Below are 20,082 nucleotides of genomic sequence, written 5' to 3'. Positions count from 1 at the left end.
ACAGGCTAGGGAGCTGATACTGCGACCCCAAGCAGCCCCCATTCTTTGGTTTTTAAAGGCAAAATTTATGAGGTTGAGCCTGGTCACAAGCAGGTGACCAATGGGATTGTAATACACACAAAGATTGTACAGTCATACCAGACCACACACAGGTGGCCAATGAGGTTACAGTTTGTAATGGCTGTTTAAGCCTATCACCTTGGCTTAAAAGGTCTACCTTTTGTTGGGCAAAAGGTGGAGTTTACCTTAAGTATGTGCAAAAGGCAGGGTTTACTGTAAGCAAGTGGTGTCCCCAATTGGAGCCAGATTACAACCTCTGTTTTATGAGTCAGTCTTTAACTGAACAATCAAGGGTGGATTAGGTTGTTTAGAGGAGGGGGACCAAATGCCCATCAAGTCTAAAATCCCTAAAACAAAGACAAAGCTCAAAATGCAATCATATCAGCTTGGGCCCCATCTCAGGGCCCACTTCAATTAGTATATAGCTGAGACAAGCAGAAAAAGTTAGATAAGATGATGTTAAGCCAGGGCTGGGAAGGTGGCTCAGTGGTAGAGCGCTTGCTGTGCATGCTTGAGGCCCTGGGTTTGATTCCTCAGCACCACATAAGCAAAAAGAAAAGAAGCCGGAAGTGGTGCTGTGGCTCAAGTGGTAGAGTGCTAGCCTTGAGCTGAAGAGCTGAGGGACAGCACCCAGGCCCAGAGTTCAGGCCCCACGACTGAACCAAAAAAAAAAAATGATGTTAAGCTAAATGAGCCCCAAGATAAGGACACAATTGGTTTTTGTCTTTCTTGTTATTGTTTCTAGCATATTTATAAGGTACCAAGTCTTTTTTTTTTTTTTTTTTGAACTCTGGTCTTGGGCGCTGTCCCTCAGCTCTTCAGCTTACGGGAGCACTCTACTGCTTGATCCACAGCACCACTTCTGGTTTTCTAGTGGTTTATTGGAGATAAGAGTCTCTGTTGCAAACGAACTTTACAACTTTGGTGGGGGTCGGGTGGAGGGTTGGGAAGGCAGGGGGAGGATAGGATGGGAAGGGGAAACAAAGGAGGAGGCTACTATGCTTGATAATAAATGTACTCATTATCTTGCCCATGTAAATGTAACCCCTCTGTACAGTATTTTCACAATAAAAAAAAAAAAGAGTCTCACAGATTTTCTTGCCTGGGCTGGCTTTGAACCACAATCCTCAGATCTCAGCCTCTTGAGTAGTTAGGATTACAGGCGTGAGCCACCAGCACCCCGGCTACCACATGATTTTTTTTTGTTGTTGTTGCTTTGTATGTCCCTCCTCCACGGTATAACCCCTGTTTTCACTGTATTTGTTGTTGGTATAATTTGGGGAGTGGAAGGGAAAAAACAAATTGTTTACATAGGGATACAGGTGGACCCATTGCAACAGTGAGATGTACAAGATGTTATGTCAAAAAATGAACTTTACAATTTAGGCTGGGGTGGGTGGAGTATAGTTGTGGAGATGGAAGGGAAGAGATGGTAAGGAAAAAACAAAGGAGGAAGCTATAATGCTTTGTAAGAAATGTAGTCATTACCTTGCTCATGTGATTGTAACCCCCCTCTGTACAGTATTTTCACAATAAAAACTTTTTTTTTTTTTTTAAAAAGAAAGATACAGTCCTGCCTTATTCCCCAGCATCAAATAAAGCACCATGTCTGTGCTCCCGTGCTTGTCCACAGGCAGGTCATTCCAACCTTGGCTCCCAGGAAACAACAGCCCCCCTACCCAGCATTCCACTGTGTGCCTGGCCCAGGACATAGCCCTTGATCCCTAGGAGACCACAGCCCATTTTTCAATTCTCCGCTTCCTTGTTAAGCCCTATATAAGCCCACCTCCAAATCCAGTCCCTTGCACAACTTCCAAACCCGACATAAGGTCTGTGCCCCTCACTTTTCCTCAATAACAGTCCTTGCCTGCAGAGGATTGAGTCCAGCCTATTCCTTTTCCATTCTCCTCCATTTTCCCAACAAATATTTTACCTGTTTTTCAGAGAGTCTACCTTACTTTCTTAGTATGTTAGAAACACTTAGGGAAGTTGTTCATTATTCAGAGACAGATATATAATATTTACTGTGACCATATAGTCCATGAAGTGAGTGTGTGTATGTGTGTGTGTGTGTGTGTGTGTGTGTGTGTGTGTGTGTGTGTGTGTGTGTGTGTGTAGTTTGTCTATTTCCAAATTTATTTATCTTGGAACATTAGTTCATTTACACATTCTTCTTTTAAATTTTTTTATTATTGTTAAGTAGTTGTACAAAGGAGATGCTGTTAGACTCAAACTCGAGACCCCCGAGTGACCCTGAGACCACAACCAATGCAAACAGCAAAAGAGTTGTTTATTTGCAAGATTGAGCCTGGACTCACAATCATCACTGATGCAGTGGGTCAGAGTTGTGTGCCCTGATCCCATGTTCAGCAGGGTTCTTATAGGGCTTCCAGCAAATAGGAGGGGTTTAAGGTTAGCGGGCTTCTACATAATTGGTCAGCATTTTGCCGGCAAGTGTCAGGTCGCCCTGACCCTGCAGCTGCTTCTACCAGCTGACCATCCCATCCATTTTCCAGTTACTGGGGTTGTTTCTCAACCCTTATGTAACTGGCGGTTGCTAGGGGTATAATTGCAGTTTCAATTGCGGGCTTTCCGAGAGCCTTCCAAGAACTGTTTTTTCCTATAACTGTTTTGTCCCTTAAGTTTAATCTGAGGTCAGTTTTACAGGAGATGATGGCTTGCTCTTAGAATGGAGTTAGCTTAGTCCTTCAATGCTGTAGTAAGAAGACCCCTACTCAGTCAAGCAAGCCCACTTGGTCATCTGGAGTGAGAGAGCCCACTGCAACAAAGTTGTTAACAAAAAAAGCAACTTTATTGAGAAGGTTCCTACACTGACCAGTCAGGGCCACAGCACAGGCTTGGGAGCTGATACTGTGACCCTGGATAGCCCACAAGCGAGGGTTTTTAAAGGCAAAATCCATGTGGTCAAGCCTGGCCACATACAGGTGACCAATGGGTTCACAACAACACAAAGATTGCATAGTTGTGTTAAGCCACACGCAGGTGGCCAATGAGGTTACAGTTTGTCTGTAATGTCTGTTTAAACCAGCCTATCACCTTAGTTTAAAATGGCACCCAAATTTAGTGGGTAAGGTGAGGTCTACCTTTTGGTGGGTAAAAGGCGGAGTTTACCATAAGCTTGTGCAAAAGACAGGGTAAACCTAAGCAAGTGGTGTTGCCAGTTTGAGCCAGATTACAACCTATCTCTTTTATCGGTCAGTCTTTAACTGAACAATCAAGGGTGGGTTAGGTGGTTAAGGGGAAGGGGACCAGAGATGCCCATCAAGTCTAAAATCCCTAAAACAAAAGCAAAACTCAAAATGGAATCATGCTCGCTTGGGCCCCATCTCAGGGTCCACTTCAATTCCATTTAGTGAAGTAGTTTATGAATAAAATGCATCTTGATTAATTTCACCCCTTTCAACATTCTCATGCCTCCCCTTTAACCCACCCTTTCCTTTCCTTTTCTTAATTTTATGGTATATACAATGAATTCTTGATTGCATTCTTTCCCCTTCATTCATTATAGTGTAATGATTGATGCTGAACTAACCTGAATTTTCCTCCTCATGACTAAATTTTAGATGGGTTTCCTCCTAAATTTCCTTTTTTGTGCATTTGCTTCATGAAATTTCAATTGCAAATTCTTTCTCAGTCCCTTTTAGGTGCAAATCACATGCAGGGATGTCTTTCTTAAACATTTGGGAGATGTCTTTTGCAATACAAAGGAAGATAGTGACTCACTCTTTCAGTCTCTGGGATGCTAGATGCCTATTTTAATATTAATAAAAAAAAGATGTAGAAAGCATAGATAGCCTGATCAAATTTGCCAATCAACCCCTCAAAATCGTCCTGTATTGTTTTTAATAACTCAACTAAGTTTCTAAAATAACTTTTCCCTTGTTTCAATGTAATTTTCAATATCTATCCTCTGTTACAATACTCTTCATAATTACAATAATATTCAATAATGTTTCCTTATACTGGTTCAGTGCAATTTATATTTGATAAGAAATATACCAATAAAATACTTAGAAAATGTTATACAATATTTTCAATGCTTTCAGATATCAATTCATTTAAATTATTGGCAAGTTTATCTGGTGGAAACTGCTACTAGTGATTCTATTTGACATCTCAGAAAAGTGAAGTAGCTTTCTTAGGGAGAACAGGAAGGAACCAAAGACTCATGTTCCCACTTACTATTTTAAGCCTCTATTGGGCTGGATCATTTTTTTTTTGAGAAATCTCATTTGGAGATTTTTTTTTCTCATATTTTTATCGTGTGTGTGTCAGGCGTGGGGGTTGACAAATGATTGACAAATCTATATGAATCTGTATTACGTAAAACTTATAGTCAATGAGGACAGGACAAAGAAAAAGTAACTTCAATTGCTTTTTAAAAGTAGTTTATTAGTGCATATTAATTGTATGAAATGGCTTTCTGATATTATTATATGGGCCTACTCATATTTTCAGATATAGTTTACTTGGATCATATTAACACTCTATAACCCTTCTTTGTTGCCCATTTCCCCTCTTTTATAACTTCTTTCTCATTTTAATAGTTTCTCTTCTATGTATTTATTTTTTCTAGATTCCATAAATGAGAGAAAACATATAACATTCTGACATAAGAATCTCCAGTTCCATACTTTTTCCTTCATATACAACTACTTTAATCTTCTTTATGGCTGAGTAATACTTCATTGTATATATGTGGGGTTTTTTTGTCTGTATTTTTACCAGTATATCTGTTGAAGTGTCTCCTAGTCTGATTCTATGACTTGCCTGTTGTTAACAGTGCCAGGATAAACGACATATGCATGAAGCTATCTCTGTTATATGTTGACTTTGATTCCTTCATGGAAACAATGTAAGTTAATGGAGTGTTTGGTGATAGTAGTGGTAAAAGTTACCAAGGATCATAGAGACATGCTTGAAGGGGCTGGATAAGTTCCCTTAGGAAGTAATCACTAAACTGAGATGGAAGCAAGGATGAGATGCAGGTAAGGGTACTAAACTGAAAAAGAAAAACACATTCAAAATTAATGGATAGAGAAAGCTGACAGTATAATAAGAGTTAAAGCAATAATGGATAAAAAGGTGGATAAAAACAAATTATTCCTAGACCTGGGAATGTAGAAAAGGATGGATTTAAGGGGTACTTTCAGGGCAAAAAATAAAATAAAAATTTTTAACAAATTTGGATAACTATGATAGCTAAAGAGGAGCTCCGCAAAGAATTTGTGCAAGGGAGTCATTACTATATTTATGGTATTTGAGAACACGCTAATGGAGTAGATTGGAATAGACTGGAAAAAAGCAGAAATACAGGCAGAGATTAGAAATGGTTGTTACAATGATTTACTGTACTACAGATGTGATGGTGGGCTGAGTTAGATAATTAGCTGGAAAGAGAGAAGTCAACAAATTTTAGAAACCTCAAAATCTTTTGGATTAGGTTGAGTGAGTGATGGAGAAAAAAGTCTGAACAATGTCACCCAAATTTCCAGACTGAGTTACTTTACGAACTTAGGTGAAAATGGAAGATTTATTATGGAGTTAGGTCATCAGCTCTGACCTTTCCTACCTGCTCATTGTAGGTCTTCTTGAAGGAGCAGTGATCATTCCAATCTGACTTGGGATGACAATGATAGGTTGTAAAGGTTTTATATCCAAAAGGAAATCTAAAACTTTTGATTTCAAGACTGTTCTTTTTGCTTCCAGGCCACTTCCACCAATTCTGAGAGAAAAAAAGATTTGGTAGAAATCAGTTATTTAAACATTCAAAAGGGTTTTTTTTTTGATACAGTTATGATACATTATTAGGAAAATGTTATAACAACACATGAAAGAATCTCATATCAAAGTAATCAGGATAAATATACAATATAATTCTTTAAGTGTGGCACACTCTAGAAATTGGCAGTAGATAAAAGTTATAAATGCAGGTAGGTTACATTTTTATGAAAGTTTACTCTGAAAGGTTAAACAGAGTGACACTACCAGCAGCTGCATACATCTTGTATTTGCCATGCTTTTAGGATGCACCAAAGGTGGTCAGTACAGTGATTGATACACTCCATGAAAATATGTTATGTAAGTGCATTCTGTGTTTCGCAATGACAAAAATCACCTAATAGTAAACTTCTCCAATCCGTCTCCATTGTTCAGACACATATATCTGTAAAATAAAATGTGAGCACAAATTATACAATGGCTAAGTCCTTTTACTTTACAATAGAGAAGCATTACTTTTTATATTAATTTTCAGGGTTTTATTTTACTCTGGTTGTACTTTTGTAAGCAATATTTGGATTAGAATGTAAAGGTGTGTTATTAAATAATGCCTTGAAAAATGTACATTTAGCACCTGGCTTGAATCTTTCCTAGTGTGCATATTTGACTATTATCATTTTACAATGGAAGTAGTTACAATTAACACCAAGCAGGTGTGTATGTTTTTATGGTACTTTTTCAAAGCAAACATCTCTGGCAAACTAAGTGTTCTATTCATGTTAAAATAGGCCTTAAAGTGAAACAGTGCTGTTTTACATTTTGAGAAAATTTCCCATTTGCTCCTAATTATCTTGCTATTGAACAAGCATTATTCTTTTACAGTGTTCATAGACATGGTACAGTTGTTTTGGATCTAGTCAATTTAAATGAGCTCTTCATTTTTAAAAAGACTCAAAACATCATTAATATTCCAAATGGTTTCTATTTGGCTACAGTTCAAGTTGAAATAATCTTTCTTTTAAAGGAGTTTTTTTTTGTATTTTTTGTTTATAATTGATTCACCTAATTCTTTTTATGCAAATTTTCAATTGATGTAAATTACATTTGGCTGCATGATTCAATATGGAACTGAAGGGTTGGGTATGAAAACTCCAGTGCCAAATCAAGTATAATATTTTTAATAAGAGTTAATTGCTGCCAGCTGTGTGGTCTGGGTGTTACATTTATAGGTAAAGAAAGGTATGGTTGTTGCTACTTCAATTTAAAAGCTGGAATTGGTCTGTTGCTCATTAAGAATCTAAGGATAGGGCATGCTTAGAGTTTATTGGGCAGGAAAAAAATCTTAAACATTTCAAGTACAACAGTGTAATTTGGACTAGTAGTATGAAATGTTTTAGTTATTCCACAATCACATAGGAAAGTGACAGATTGATATCTAGTTTTTAAGACTAACTTTAGGAAAATATTTTAGCTCTCTGTGGGACATTATTTTATCAGTGTATTATTGATTGGTATATAAACTTTAATTTTTAAAATTTCAAATCCATCATTATTTCTTATGTAAATCATACGTCTACAAATAACCTCCTATAATTATTATTATACCCATTACAATTTGAATTGACATAAACCTTGGTCAATCACATAATTCCTTAAAAATATAAATACACACAAATATGTACCCATATGCATGCTTGTCTATATACAACATATACAAAACATATGCATAAAAGAGGCAGATTCATATCCAAGGGAATTACCATATCCACTAAAAAATACTATGTCAGTGGTGAAAGTTATTTGAAATACATATTATAACAAACCAATTTTTCATCTGTTTACTATAATTGCAGATAAATTATTTATCCAATTAGATTAGATCTGATTGTTTGACAAAATTGTAGATACATGTTCTACATTTTTTGTTGTTTGTGATATCAGTTTATCTCTCATAATTATCAATAGGTAATCTATTTGTTGCTTGAAATTAATTTTCTGTGATATATCTATTACCCAGTAGAGTCCAAGTGCTACAATAAGAATAGATTCAGGGCTTTATTAAGCATTTACTTAAAACATGTTGACAGGTGGTCATGTTCAAAAATGAAACACTACTCATAAAGTGAATAGTAATTTACAATATTTAGGTTATTTTGGTGATTGGAATATACTTATATGTATGTGTATATACACCCATATATTTATATTAAGTTTGAAATCTCAGTACTCATAGCTACTGAAGAACCACACTCTGAATTATGCTACCTGTAAACAAAATCTGCTTAAAGTACTAATTTGTGAATAAATAAGAATTTTCCAAAGAGATTTAGTTTCCCATTTAGAAACCACAACCACGTGTTAGACATTTAACCATCTGATGTCTAGCATTCTATTTCCAAGGTGGTTTTTTTTAATGCAAACACCAGGAAAAAATAATTGGGGTAAATAATTATTATTGATTATTTGAAATTACCTTCCACAAATCTTTTATCCTATGGCTAAATTATTACCAGCGCTTCTTATGTAGTAAAGAAGTTTGTTTCATATAAGAAATAATTTGTGTTACAACACAAATAGAGATCTCTAGTATAACCTATAGCTACATTGCATAAAAATGTGTTAATGTTGGCTTATTAATTTTAACAAGTATATTGCATACAGAAATAAAAACATTACTATTGAAGAAACTAGGTATCAGAAAAGGAAAAGTCTATGTATATGGTAAGCTGTACCTCCTGCACAATTTTTCTATAAAACTATTTAAAAAACAGTTTAAATTCAGAAACTCAATTAGAAATAAATGGAAAGAAAGAAGCCTTTTAATTTTTACTAATATTTTTTCAGAGGGACTTCAGGGAACTTAAGTTGCTAAAGTCTGAAGACCTGTCTACTAGGATTATTTGATCTCTCTAAAATGAAAATGTGTGTTTCATTTTATAAAAACTGAAAATGTTGCAGTGTGGTGATGCTATTCTGATGCTATGACTGGTTTTCAAATAAAATACTGAATATGATGTTGTAGCAGTGGCAGAACACTTGCTTAGCCTGTTCAAGGACCTGAGTTTGATCTCCAGCAGTATGAAAACAAAGAAAAGTAGAGTGAAATGGGAGCGCCTTGTGTTCAGGATTTGTGAGCACCATTTTAATTTTTCCATCTTAAAAATCAGTGAAATGAAGAAGACATTAGTCATCGGGCCAGAGCTCACCCCTCACCCATCTTTCTCATTTTTTTCTTTCAATTTTCAATATAAAAGGATTTCAATATGTTTCCACCCAAGTCATTCCACTGTAAACCTTTAAACCTTCAGCATAGTACAAAAACGAAAAAAGTAACTCAACTTTGCATTGTATAATGTATTGTCTCCTTTTTCAACCTGATTATATGTAGACTGAATTTATCTTGAATCGATAGTTTCAAATGTTGAATCTCATAGAAAGATACCTTTCCATTTCAATGTAGTGAGAAAGAGAAGGGGGGAGAAAGAAGAAAAACAAAAAATGTGTATGATTAGACCTTTAGTTGAATGTACTCTTTAAAATAATCTCATAAATACACTAAACTTTTTAATATATAAGAATTGTTTCATATTCAGGTACATCTACAATAAACTAGAGGGCAGAAAAAGACTGTCCTACTTCATGGCTCATCTTCAGAGTCTTGTTAAGACAAATCAAGACTTCTTGAGATGGCTGATAGAAAGGCAACCCTGAGTATGTTCATTATGAGTATGGTAGGTGTGCATTGGGGCAGACTGAAACCAGGTTGAGGCACACACAAAATAACAGCTGAGGATTTATAGTCTAGGAATAGATGGTAGGAAACCTCAAAAGCAAGGGGTGGGGAAATTCTTGCTAAACTGATCTAACAGGCCTTTTGGTAATGTCAAGTCAGGTGCTCAGGTATCCCACTGTTTTAATTTTGTTCCCCCACCCCCTCCTGCTTCCTTGAATTGACTTTGCAGGCTTCTTGTGAAAACCAGGGGCTGCCAAGGACAAAGTCAAGTTTGAGGCCTAGCCAAGAATTCAGAGGAACTACAAAGTGGTAATGAGCAGCAGCTCTCTAGTCATTCAATGTGGTGACAGTTTTGGTCATCAATGAATCCATCCTATGAAAATATGAGCTTGTTTTCTCATCACAGTTAAAGGGAATAATATTTCAACAATTTTATTGGCTACTTGTTACCTCTTTTAATTGTAAATGAAGAATATTTGTATTTAGCTTTGGGGTGAAGAAACTTGAGTCGATTAAAGCTTGGAGTTTCTTAATAATCTTTTTTTTTTTTTTTTGGCTGATCATGGGGCTTGAACTCTTGGCTTGGATGATGTCCCTGTGCTCTTCAGCTCAAAGCAAGTGCTCTACTGCTTAAGCCACAGCGCCACTTCTGGTTTTCTAATGTTTAATTGGAGATAAGAGTCTTACAGACTTTCCTTCCCAGCTGTCTTTGAACCATAATCCTCAGATCTCAGCCTCCTGAGTAGCTAGGATTACAGCATGAGCCACGGGCACCCAGCAAAATTTCTTTGTTTTTTTCTTTCTTTTTTGTGAGTCATGGGTCTTGAACTCTGGGCCTGGTTGCAGTCCCTCAGCCCTTCAGCTCTTCAGCTCAATGCTAGCACTCTACTGCCTGAACCACAGTGCAAGTTCTGGTTTCCTAGTGGTTTATTGGAGATAAGAGTGTCACTGACTTTCCTGCCTAGCCTGGCTTTGAACCGCGGCGATCCTCAGATCTCAGCCTCCTGAGTAGATAAGATTACAGGAATGAGCCACCGGTGCCCAGCTCAATATCATTTTTTTTTCTAGTGTATGAGCAAAATTCCATTGTGTATATATACTACCTTTCTTTTATTTAATTTAATTTTTATTGTCAAAGTGATGTACAGAGGGGTTACAGTTACGTAAGTAAGGTAGTAAGTGCATTTCTTGTTGAACACTCTTACCTCCCTCCCTCATTTTTCTCCCACTTTCCCTCCCTCCCAATTTCACTGTCCCCCCAGTTGTAAAGTTCATTTCCAACATAGTATCTTTTGAATATTGCTGTTGCATTGGTTCACTCTTTGTCCTTTGTCTCACCATTTTGTTCCTCTTCCCTTTTCCAAATCAGATAAATGTATATACAAGAAACAAGGTACCAAAATCAAATATAGTGACAACAGTGGATACATTTTCTTGATCCATTGATAGGCATCTGGGCTGAGTCCATATCTTGGCTATGATATTCTGGTGCAATAAATAGGGTAGTGCTGGTGGCTTTACTGTAACCTGGCTTGTAGTCTTTTGGGTATATGCTCAGAAGAGAAATTGCTGTATGTAGTTCTATGTTTAATTTTTTTTTAGAACCTCCACACTACTTATAGAGTATATGAACAAGTTTACCTTTCCACCAACAGATTATTAGGATTTCCTATTGACCACATCCTCTCCAGCATCAAGAGAGATAGTATCATTCCTTAGAAAGCTCATATCAAAGTTCAGCAAAATAAAACATCAGGAACATCAGTAGATGGGATGGGATCAAGGGGAAAGTGATAGATGAATGAAGAGAGGAGAGGGGACAATACAGACAAGAATCCAATGTATATCCTGCAAAATTAAGAGAAGGGAAGGGTGGGTAGGAGAGGGATGGGCGAGAATGTTGAAAGAGGTGACAATGATCAAGTTATATTGTATTTAAAAACTGCCTTGTTAAATAACAACTTCTTTGTACAAGTACTTAAGGATAATAAAAAAATAAAAAAAAACACTGAGTCACTCTGAATTTAGATAGAAGGTCTGTTTGTTAATAGAAGTTCAAATGAATCATGTCCTCATTTCTACTTCTACTACTATTTCTGAAGAAAGCTAAAATTGTTTTTAAATGATTACTTAAAAACCTCATTTAGAATCCAAGTTAATTTCCCTTAAATGGTTTTATGAATCAACGATAATGTGAACAATTACCTGATAGTAGTAATATGACATTTCAGAAACTTAGATTGGTAGGTAGATAGATGAAGATATAAACAGATATTTCAAATAAGTAGAAAAATCATGTTTTAATTTTTAATATAGTATGTAATAAGATAATATAAGTTTCCTTATTATTTTGAATATTTGTAATATTATTTCCTAAATTTATGATTTCTTTAAGTACAACTTGCCTTATTTAAATATTGCACTTTTATTTTTATTGAATGGGAAACAGGGAGCCTAGTAGAAAATGCTTTTAAAGAGAGCACACAGCCCTGATTTCAGTAATTTCCATTTACCCTGCCTCCATTACTTCATCCTATTTAAAGCCAAGTTATAAAAACTTCAATTTTTGATTGGTAGCATATTTTTAGTGACACTGCTGGGAGTGAGTGCTTTTTTGAATGAATTGGTACTATAGCCTTGCTATGTGGACAACCTTAGGATTGCCATCACACCTGATTCAGTCTTTCATCATTTAATGACTACCTCTTACATGCTTGCTATGATATCACATTCTGAGTACAGTTGAGAGCCAACAAACTGCTTCTGTTATCAGAAACTGATTCATGGAAAAGGCAAAGGATAAATAATCTTCATGGAATGTAATTACAAAATCAATACTATGAAGCAGAGCTTTGTGTTGCCAGAAAAGAAGATAACAGAGCTGCCTAATTTATATTGCAAATTATCGCAGTGATTATTTTAAAGAGAGATCTGGGTCTGGCTTACTCACTTAATATAATTTTTTCCAAGTCTTTCCATTTCCTAACAAATGGGGTGGTGTCATTCATTCTGATGGAGGCATAGAATTCTATTATATATATTATTATATATTATATCTCATATATATATTATATCTACTGACAGGCATCTGGGTTGGTTCTATATCTTAGCTATGGTGAACAATGCTACGATAAACATAGTTGTGCTGGTAGCTTTAGTGTGGCTTGTTTGTGATGGATAGGGTGAATGCATAAAAGTGGGATTGCTGGGTCATAGGGGAGCTCTATGTGTAGTATTCTGAGGAACCTACATACTGCTTTCCAAAGTGGTTGAACAAGTTTACATTCCCAACAACAATGCAGTAGTGTTTCCATGGTTTCCCTTATCTGCAACAACTAGTATATGTCCAGGACAAACAGAAGGGGTCAAAAGCTATGTAAATATGACCATATAACCTGATGCTAAGTGAAATGAATGCCAAGATAGGGACAAAAGAGATTTTTATCTTTCTTGTAGTTCTTTTTAAAGTATTTATAATGTACTATGTGATTTTTTTCTTTGTATGTTCTTCCATTATGGTACACCCCCTGTTGTCGCTGTATTTGATTACAGTGTCCTGCATCTTCTATATAAACTTTTCTAATTTGGGGAGGGGAAGGGAAATAACAAAATGCTGAAATAAGGATACAGGATAACCCATTGTAAACAGTGAGATGTACAAGACTCTGTTGAAAACAACAACTTTACGGGTGTGGAGAAAGAAAGGAGTTTGGGAGGTTGGGAGGAAAAGGATGGTGGGTGAAAAACAAAGGAGTGGGTAACAATGCTCAATAGGAAATGTACTTATTACCTTATTCATGTAATTGTAACCCCTCTGTATGGTATCTATGGTATCATTACAATAAAAAATATATTTAAAAAAAGAGAGAGATCTGGGGCTGGAAAGGTGGCTCAGTGGTAGAGCGCTTGCCTTGCATGCTCGAGGCCCTGGGTTCGATTCTTCAGCACCACATAAGCAAAAAGAAAAATGCTGGAAGTGGCACTGTGGCTCAAGTGGTAGAGAGGTAGCCTTGAGCTGAAGAGCTGAGGGACAGTGCCCAGGCCCAGAGTTCAGGCCCCACGACCACACCCCCCCCCAAAAAAAGAGAGAGATCTGAAGGAAGACTAGCATTGTCCAACAGCAAACTCGAGGAACAGAATTTTACGGAGGACAAGGAAAGAGCTTATGAGAATTTGACTACCTGAAAAAGGCTTTGCTGGGCATACAGCTGAGGGAACCTAGGGCTATTACTAGTAACAAATGTTACTACCCTCACTCCTCACTAGGCCATGACAGAATAATTGAAGAGTTCCATGTAGGGTAATGACATGAATTTGTGTTTTAAGATTATCACATTGATTGGAAGAGAGCAAGACTGGAAATGGAATGTTTAGGATGATACTGCAAGAAAACCAACAAGACAATAATGAAGGGCAAGAAACTGTACCCAAACTAAGAATCCAAGAACCATAGGAAGAACCCAGTTGCCACAGCCCCCAAGAAGGTGGATAAAATGGCAGGAACTCCAAATACCTCCCAGTCCTATCTCTCAACATTAATGGACTTAACTCTCCAATTAAGTGACATAGACTGTTTAGTTGGATTATAAAGCAAGATCCTTCTATCTGCTGCCTTCAGGAGTCTCATCTTGCCCATAAAAACAAACACATTTTCAATGTGAAAGGCTGGAACAAAATCTACCAAGCAGACGGCCCCCATAAACAGGCAGGAGTTGCAATCCTAATATCAGATAAAATAGACTTCAAATTAAAATTCGTGAGAAGAGATAAAGAAGGTCGCTACATACTAATTAAGGAATCTCTCCTTCAGGAGGATATTACAATTCTAAATATCTATTTGCCAAACAACAGAGCACCCAAATTTATCCACAAACACTACTTTCCCTCAAATCCCACATAGATCCAAAGACATTAATTGTTGGGGACTTTAACACACCACTTTCCCTACTAGATAGATCAACTCAGCAAAAACTCAATAGAGAAACCACAGATCTAAACAACTGCATAGATCAACTAGATTTAACAGACATCTACCGAATATTTCACCCAGCATATATCAGAATACACGTTTTTCTCAGCAGCACATGGAACATTTTCCAAAATAGACCACATTTTAGGCCACAAAGCAAACTTGTCCAAATTCAGAAACATTGAAGTTATACCTTGCATTCTCTCAGACCACAAGAATAAAATTAGAGCTCAACACCAAAAAGGAAGTCCTGTAACACATGGAGGCTGAACAACACACTGCTAAATCATGAGTGGGTCATGGAAGAGATTAGAAAGGAAATGCAAATGTTCATGGTATTCAACAAAAATGAACATACAAATTACCAGCTCCTCTGAAACAGAGGCAGTAGTCAGAGGCAAGTTTATAGCTCTGAGTTCCTACATCAACAAATTGGAGAGATCTGAAACCAACAATTTAATGAGACATCTGAACCTCCTTGAAAAAGAGCAGCAAGATAAACTTCAATCCAATAAATGGAAAGAAATAATTAAAATTAAATCATAATTAAATGAATTAGAGTCCAAAAAAAAACATAGAAAGAATCAACAAAACAAAGAGTTGGTACTTCGAAAAAATTAACAAAATTGACAGATCCTTAGCAAATCTTATCAGAAAAAGAAGAGAACACACCCAAATAAATAAACTCAGAATTGAGAATGGAAACATCACCACAGAAACAACCAAGATTCAGAATATTATAAGGGAATACTTCTCAAAACTTTATGCTAATAAGTTTGAGAACTTGGCAAAAATCGACCTTTTCCTAGCAAATATCAACATGCCAAAACTAAACCAAGATGAGTTAAACCATCTTCACAGGCCCATATCAAGCATTGAAATAGAAACAGCAATAAGAGACCTCCCATCTAAGAAAAGCTCAGGACTAGATGGTTTTACAGTGGGATTCTACAAAGCCTTCAAAGCAGAGCTCACACCAATACTCCACCAACTCTTCAATGAAATTGAAAGAGAAAGTGCACTACTACTGAACTTGTTCTATGAAGTCATCATAACCCTCATCCCAAAACCGGGCAGGGACTCATCAAAGAAAGAGAGAACTATGAACCCATTTCTTTGATGATCATCGATGTAAAACTTCTCAACAAAATTTTGGCCAATCGACTTCAACAATTCATCCAAAAAAATCATACACCATGATCAAACAGGATTCATTTCAGGGATGCAAGTCTGGTTCAATATATGCAAATCAATTAATATAATTCATCACATCAACAGGAGCAAGGATAAGAACCACAGGGTTATCTCAATAGATGCAGAAAAAGCATTTGACAAGATTTAACACCCCTTTATGATGAAGGTTCTGGAAAAATTAGAAATCCATGTAACATTCCTCAATACAATAAAGGCTGTATATAACAAACCTACAGCCAACATTATACTTAATGGTGAAAAACTAAAGCCATTTCCTCCTAACTCAGGAACAAGACAAGGATGCCCACTCTCTCCACTTCTCTTCAATCTAGTATTAGAATGCCTAGCTACAGCAATAAGACAAGATTCAGACATAAAGGGGATCCAAATAGGGAAAGAAGAAATAAAACTCTCCCTCTTTGCAGATGACATGATCTTGTATTTAAAGAATCCCATAGACTCCACTCCCAAATTACTCAAGCTGATTCAAAACTTTGGCAAAGTAGCAGGGTATAAAATTAACCCCCAAAAATCAATGGCTTTTCTGTATGTCAATGAGAAAATTGTGGCTGAAATTAGGAAAGCAACTCCATTTGTAATAGCCCCACAAAAAATAAAATACTTAGGAATTAACTTAACCAAAGAAGTGAAGGACCTCTATGATGAAAACTTTAAAAACCTGAAAAAGGAAATCAAAACAGAACTTAGAAAGTGGCAAAAACTCCCATGCTCATGGATTGGAAAGATCAACATTGTGAAAATGGCAATTCTTCCCAAGGCTATCTACAAATTCAATGCAATACCTATCAATATTCCACCCTCATTCTTCAAGGAAATAGAAGAGGCAATCCAAAAATTCATATGGAACAATAAAAGACCCCGAATAGCAAAAACAATCCTCAACAGAAAGAACAGTACTTGAGGAATATCAATACCAAATTTCAAACTCTACTACAAAGCCATAGTAATCAAAAAAACTTGGTACTGGCACAAGAACAGACCTCAGGACCAATCGAATAGAATTGAAAACCCAGAAATGAACCTACAGAGCTATAGCCATCTAATCTTCGATAAGGGAGATAAAAAAATAGAATGGAAGAAAGACAGCCTCTTCAGTAAATGGTGCTGGAAAAATTGATTAATCACATGTAGAAAACTAAAGCTAGATCCTTATATATCACCCTGCACAAGAATCAACTCCAAATGGATCAAAGACCTTGGAGTCAAAGCAGACACCCTGAAAATATTACAGGACAGAATAGGAGAAACCTTAGGTCTCCTTGGCACAGGTTGAAATTTTCTTAATAGAGACCCAGAAACACAACAAATCAAAGAAAGGTTGGACAAAAGGGATTGCATGAAATTGCAGAGCTTCTGCATGGCAAATGACATAGCTAGCAAGATCAATAGAAAGCCCGCGGATTGGGAGAAGATCTTCAGTAGCCATACAACGGACAAGGGTCTCATATCTAAAATATACCTGGAACTCAAAAAATTAAATACTCCAACAACAAATCTTCAAAGAAAAAACAGCTAAATTCATAAGTGGGCTAAAGACTTCAAGAGAAACTTCTCTGAAGAGGAAAGAAGGATAACCAATAGACACATGGGGAAATGTTCAAACTCCCTAGCCATAAAAGAAAAGCAAATCAAAACAACCTTGAGATACCACCTCACTGGAGTTAGAATGGCAATAATCAAGAACACTAATAACAACAGATGCTGGAGAGGATGTGGACAGAAGGGAACCTTACTGTATTGTTGGTGGGAGTGTAAACTTGTTCAACCACTTTGGAAAGTAGTATGGAGGTTCCTCAAAAGACTCCACATAGAGCTCCCCTATGACCCAGCAATCCCACTTTTGGGCATTTACCCAAATGTTCACAAACAAGACCACACTAAAGCTACCAGCACAACTATGTTTATTGCAGCATTATTTACCATAGCTAAGATATGGAACCAACTCAGATGCCCCTCAGCAAATGAATGGATCAATACAATGTGGTCTATATATACAATGGAATTCTATGCCTCCATCAGAAAGAATGACATTGCTCCATTTGTTATTAAATGGAAAGACTTGGAAACAATTATATTAAGTGAAGTAAGCCAGGCCCAAAGAAACATAGGTCCCATAGTTTCCCTTATTTGCAATATCTAGTATATGTCTGAGTCAAGCAGAAAAGGTCAGATAAGTTATTGTTAGGAAAATGAACCCTGAGATATGTATTCAAATGTTTTTTTCTTTCATGTGATTGTTTCTAACATATTTATAAGATGATTTCTTTGTTGCTTTGTATGTCCCTCCACCATGGTATAACCTATGCTTTCAATGTATTTGATGTTATTATAATTTGTGGAGGGGAAGGGAAAAAACAAATCGTTTAACTGGGGATACAGGTGGACCCATTGCAACAATATGTACAAGTCGTTATGTCAAAAACGAACTTTACAACTTTGGTGGGGGGTGGGAAGGGAGGAAAGAGGATTGGGTGGGGTGAGCTGGAGGAGGATGGGAAGGGATGGGAAAGGGAAACAATGGATGAGGCTACAATGCTTGATAAGAAATGTACTCATTATCTTGCCCATGTAATTGTAACCCCTCTGTACAGTATTTTCACAATTAAATAAAAAGATACTGCAGAGTTTCAGGAGAAAATGTTTGTGCTTAGTTAGATTTGTCTTATGGTAATAGAGAAAGAAAAGCAGCAAGATTCCAAATGTTTTAGTAGAGTTCAAAATACTTGATAGGAAGTGGCGCTGTAGCTCAAGTGGTAGAGCGCTCGCCTTGAGCTGAAGAGCTGAGGGACAGCGCCCAGGCCCAGAGTTCAAGCCCCACGGCCGACAAAAAAAAAAAAAAAGAAAAAAGAAAAAAATACTTGATACTAGCATGCAAACATGATAGAAGTTACCAGAGAATTCTGCCTTAGGGTAAGGAAAACCTCATTCTGTCTATTTAAACCCCACTCTGTTTTTCCCCCCAAAGCTAAGGCTTCTAACAACTATTATAGGGTAATTGTCCCCAACCTATCCTTTTCAAACATGAGGTAAGAGATGGCTATTCATCTGGAGCCATACAACAAAACTGCCTGGAGGATCTCTTTTAATTAATGCTCTCCCAGAAACTTCATCTCCCCAGAAATGGACATGTGTCCTACCCTGGGAGACTTTGGGAATAATGAGGGCCCACTGACACTTTCCCAGAAAAAGAGAGTTAGAAAAACTTATTCAGAACTTATGATCTAAGTCACTAACTGTGAAAATGACATCAGGGTTTCTGATAGAGTGGGTCTGAGAACAGAGGAAGAACTTTGAATATCATCAGGTAATACATATGATACTCATACATGGATAGAGCCACATTGCCTTAACCACAGAATACAATTAATATTCCATATTAACTGTAGCTTCCTGTCTTGTATATCATTTTCATGAAGGACCATTTCCTAATCTTCATTAGTTTTCAACCCACCACATTGTTATTAAGCCACTGCAAATACATATTCCTAACTTACAAAAGAGAAAAGAAGAGGTCATTCAGAATGGTGTCTCCACACAGTTCATGACCTTGTTTACTGCAAGTGTTTATGGAGTCCAGTTTTCCCCATGCACTCACATCAGCTCTCTGTACATTCTTAAGTATTGTGAAAAGTGTATCAATCATGTAAGTCTATGATTTTGATAAAACTCTGTCTTATTTTTATGGTAATGTATAAGTTAACAAAGAAATATTTTTCTGAAAATTACAAACTGCTTACCAGTACACTATCACTGAAGTTGGGTAAGTTAACCTAACATGTCAAAGCCAATATGCATTTACTAGGACTGATATTTCTGTCACAAAGCACACATGACACTGTTCAATTTTTGGGCATTTGGATAGTCAGATATTCTAGGGACACTTATTTTGGTGTATTTTTTAATGTTTTTGTTTCAAATGAAAAAATATAAGTATTCCTCTTTTTGTAATTATTTGCAGCTACTTCAAAACATGATATGCCCTTTTAGGTTCCTAATTAATTGTGATGCAAATATAAATACATTTGTGTTTGATTTTTATACTTGTCACTGCACTGGTCTGAGAAATTATTTTGTATTCTTAAATCAATTTTAACCCATGGAGGAGGTAGGAGATTGGATAATTCCCTTGTCTTTCTTTTTCTTCCTCCCCCACTTTGTCTTTTATCTTCATTTGCTGAATGTCATTGCCACCTTATTAGTTCTGGATAATCTCCCTCTTTTCTTTCACCAACTGAAGACCTGTAAGCACTAGTCAAATTGTCTTGTAATGACTGTTGCACAGCAGGGTCATTTATTCTGAGCTATTTGTAAAGAACACACAGCACAATGTTCCAATCAATGTGTACAGATAGGGTCAGGCTAA

The sequence above is a fragment of the Dipodomys merriami genome, unplaced genomic scaffold, assembly GCF_024711535.1.
Source record: "Dipodomys merriami isolate MVZ:Mamm:240054 unplaced genomic scaffold, mDipMer1.0.p SCAF_6, whole genome shotgun sequence".
Taxonomy (NCBI): domain Eukaryota; kingdom Metazoa; phylum Chordata; class Mammalia; order Rodentia; family Heteromyidae; genus Dipodomys; species Dipodomys merriami.
Note: the sequence above shows the minus strand (reverse complement) of the source record.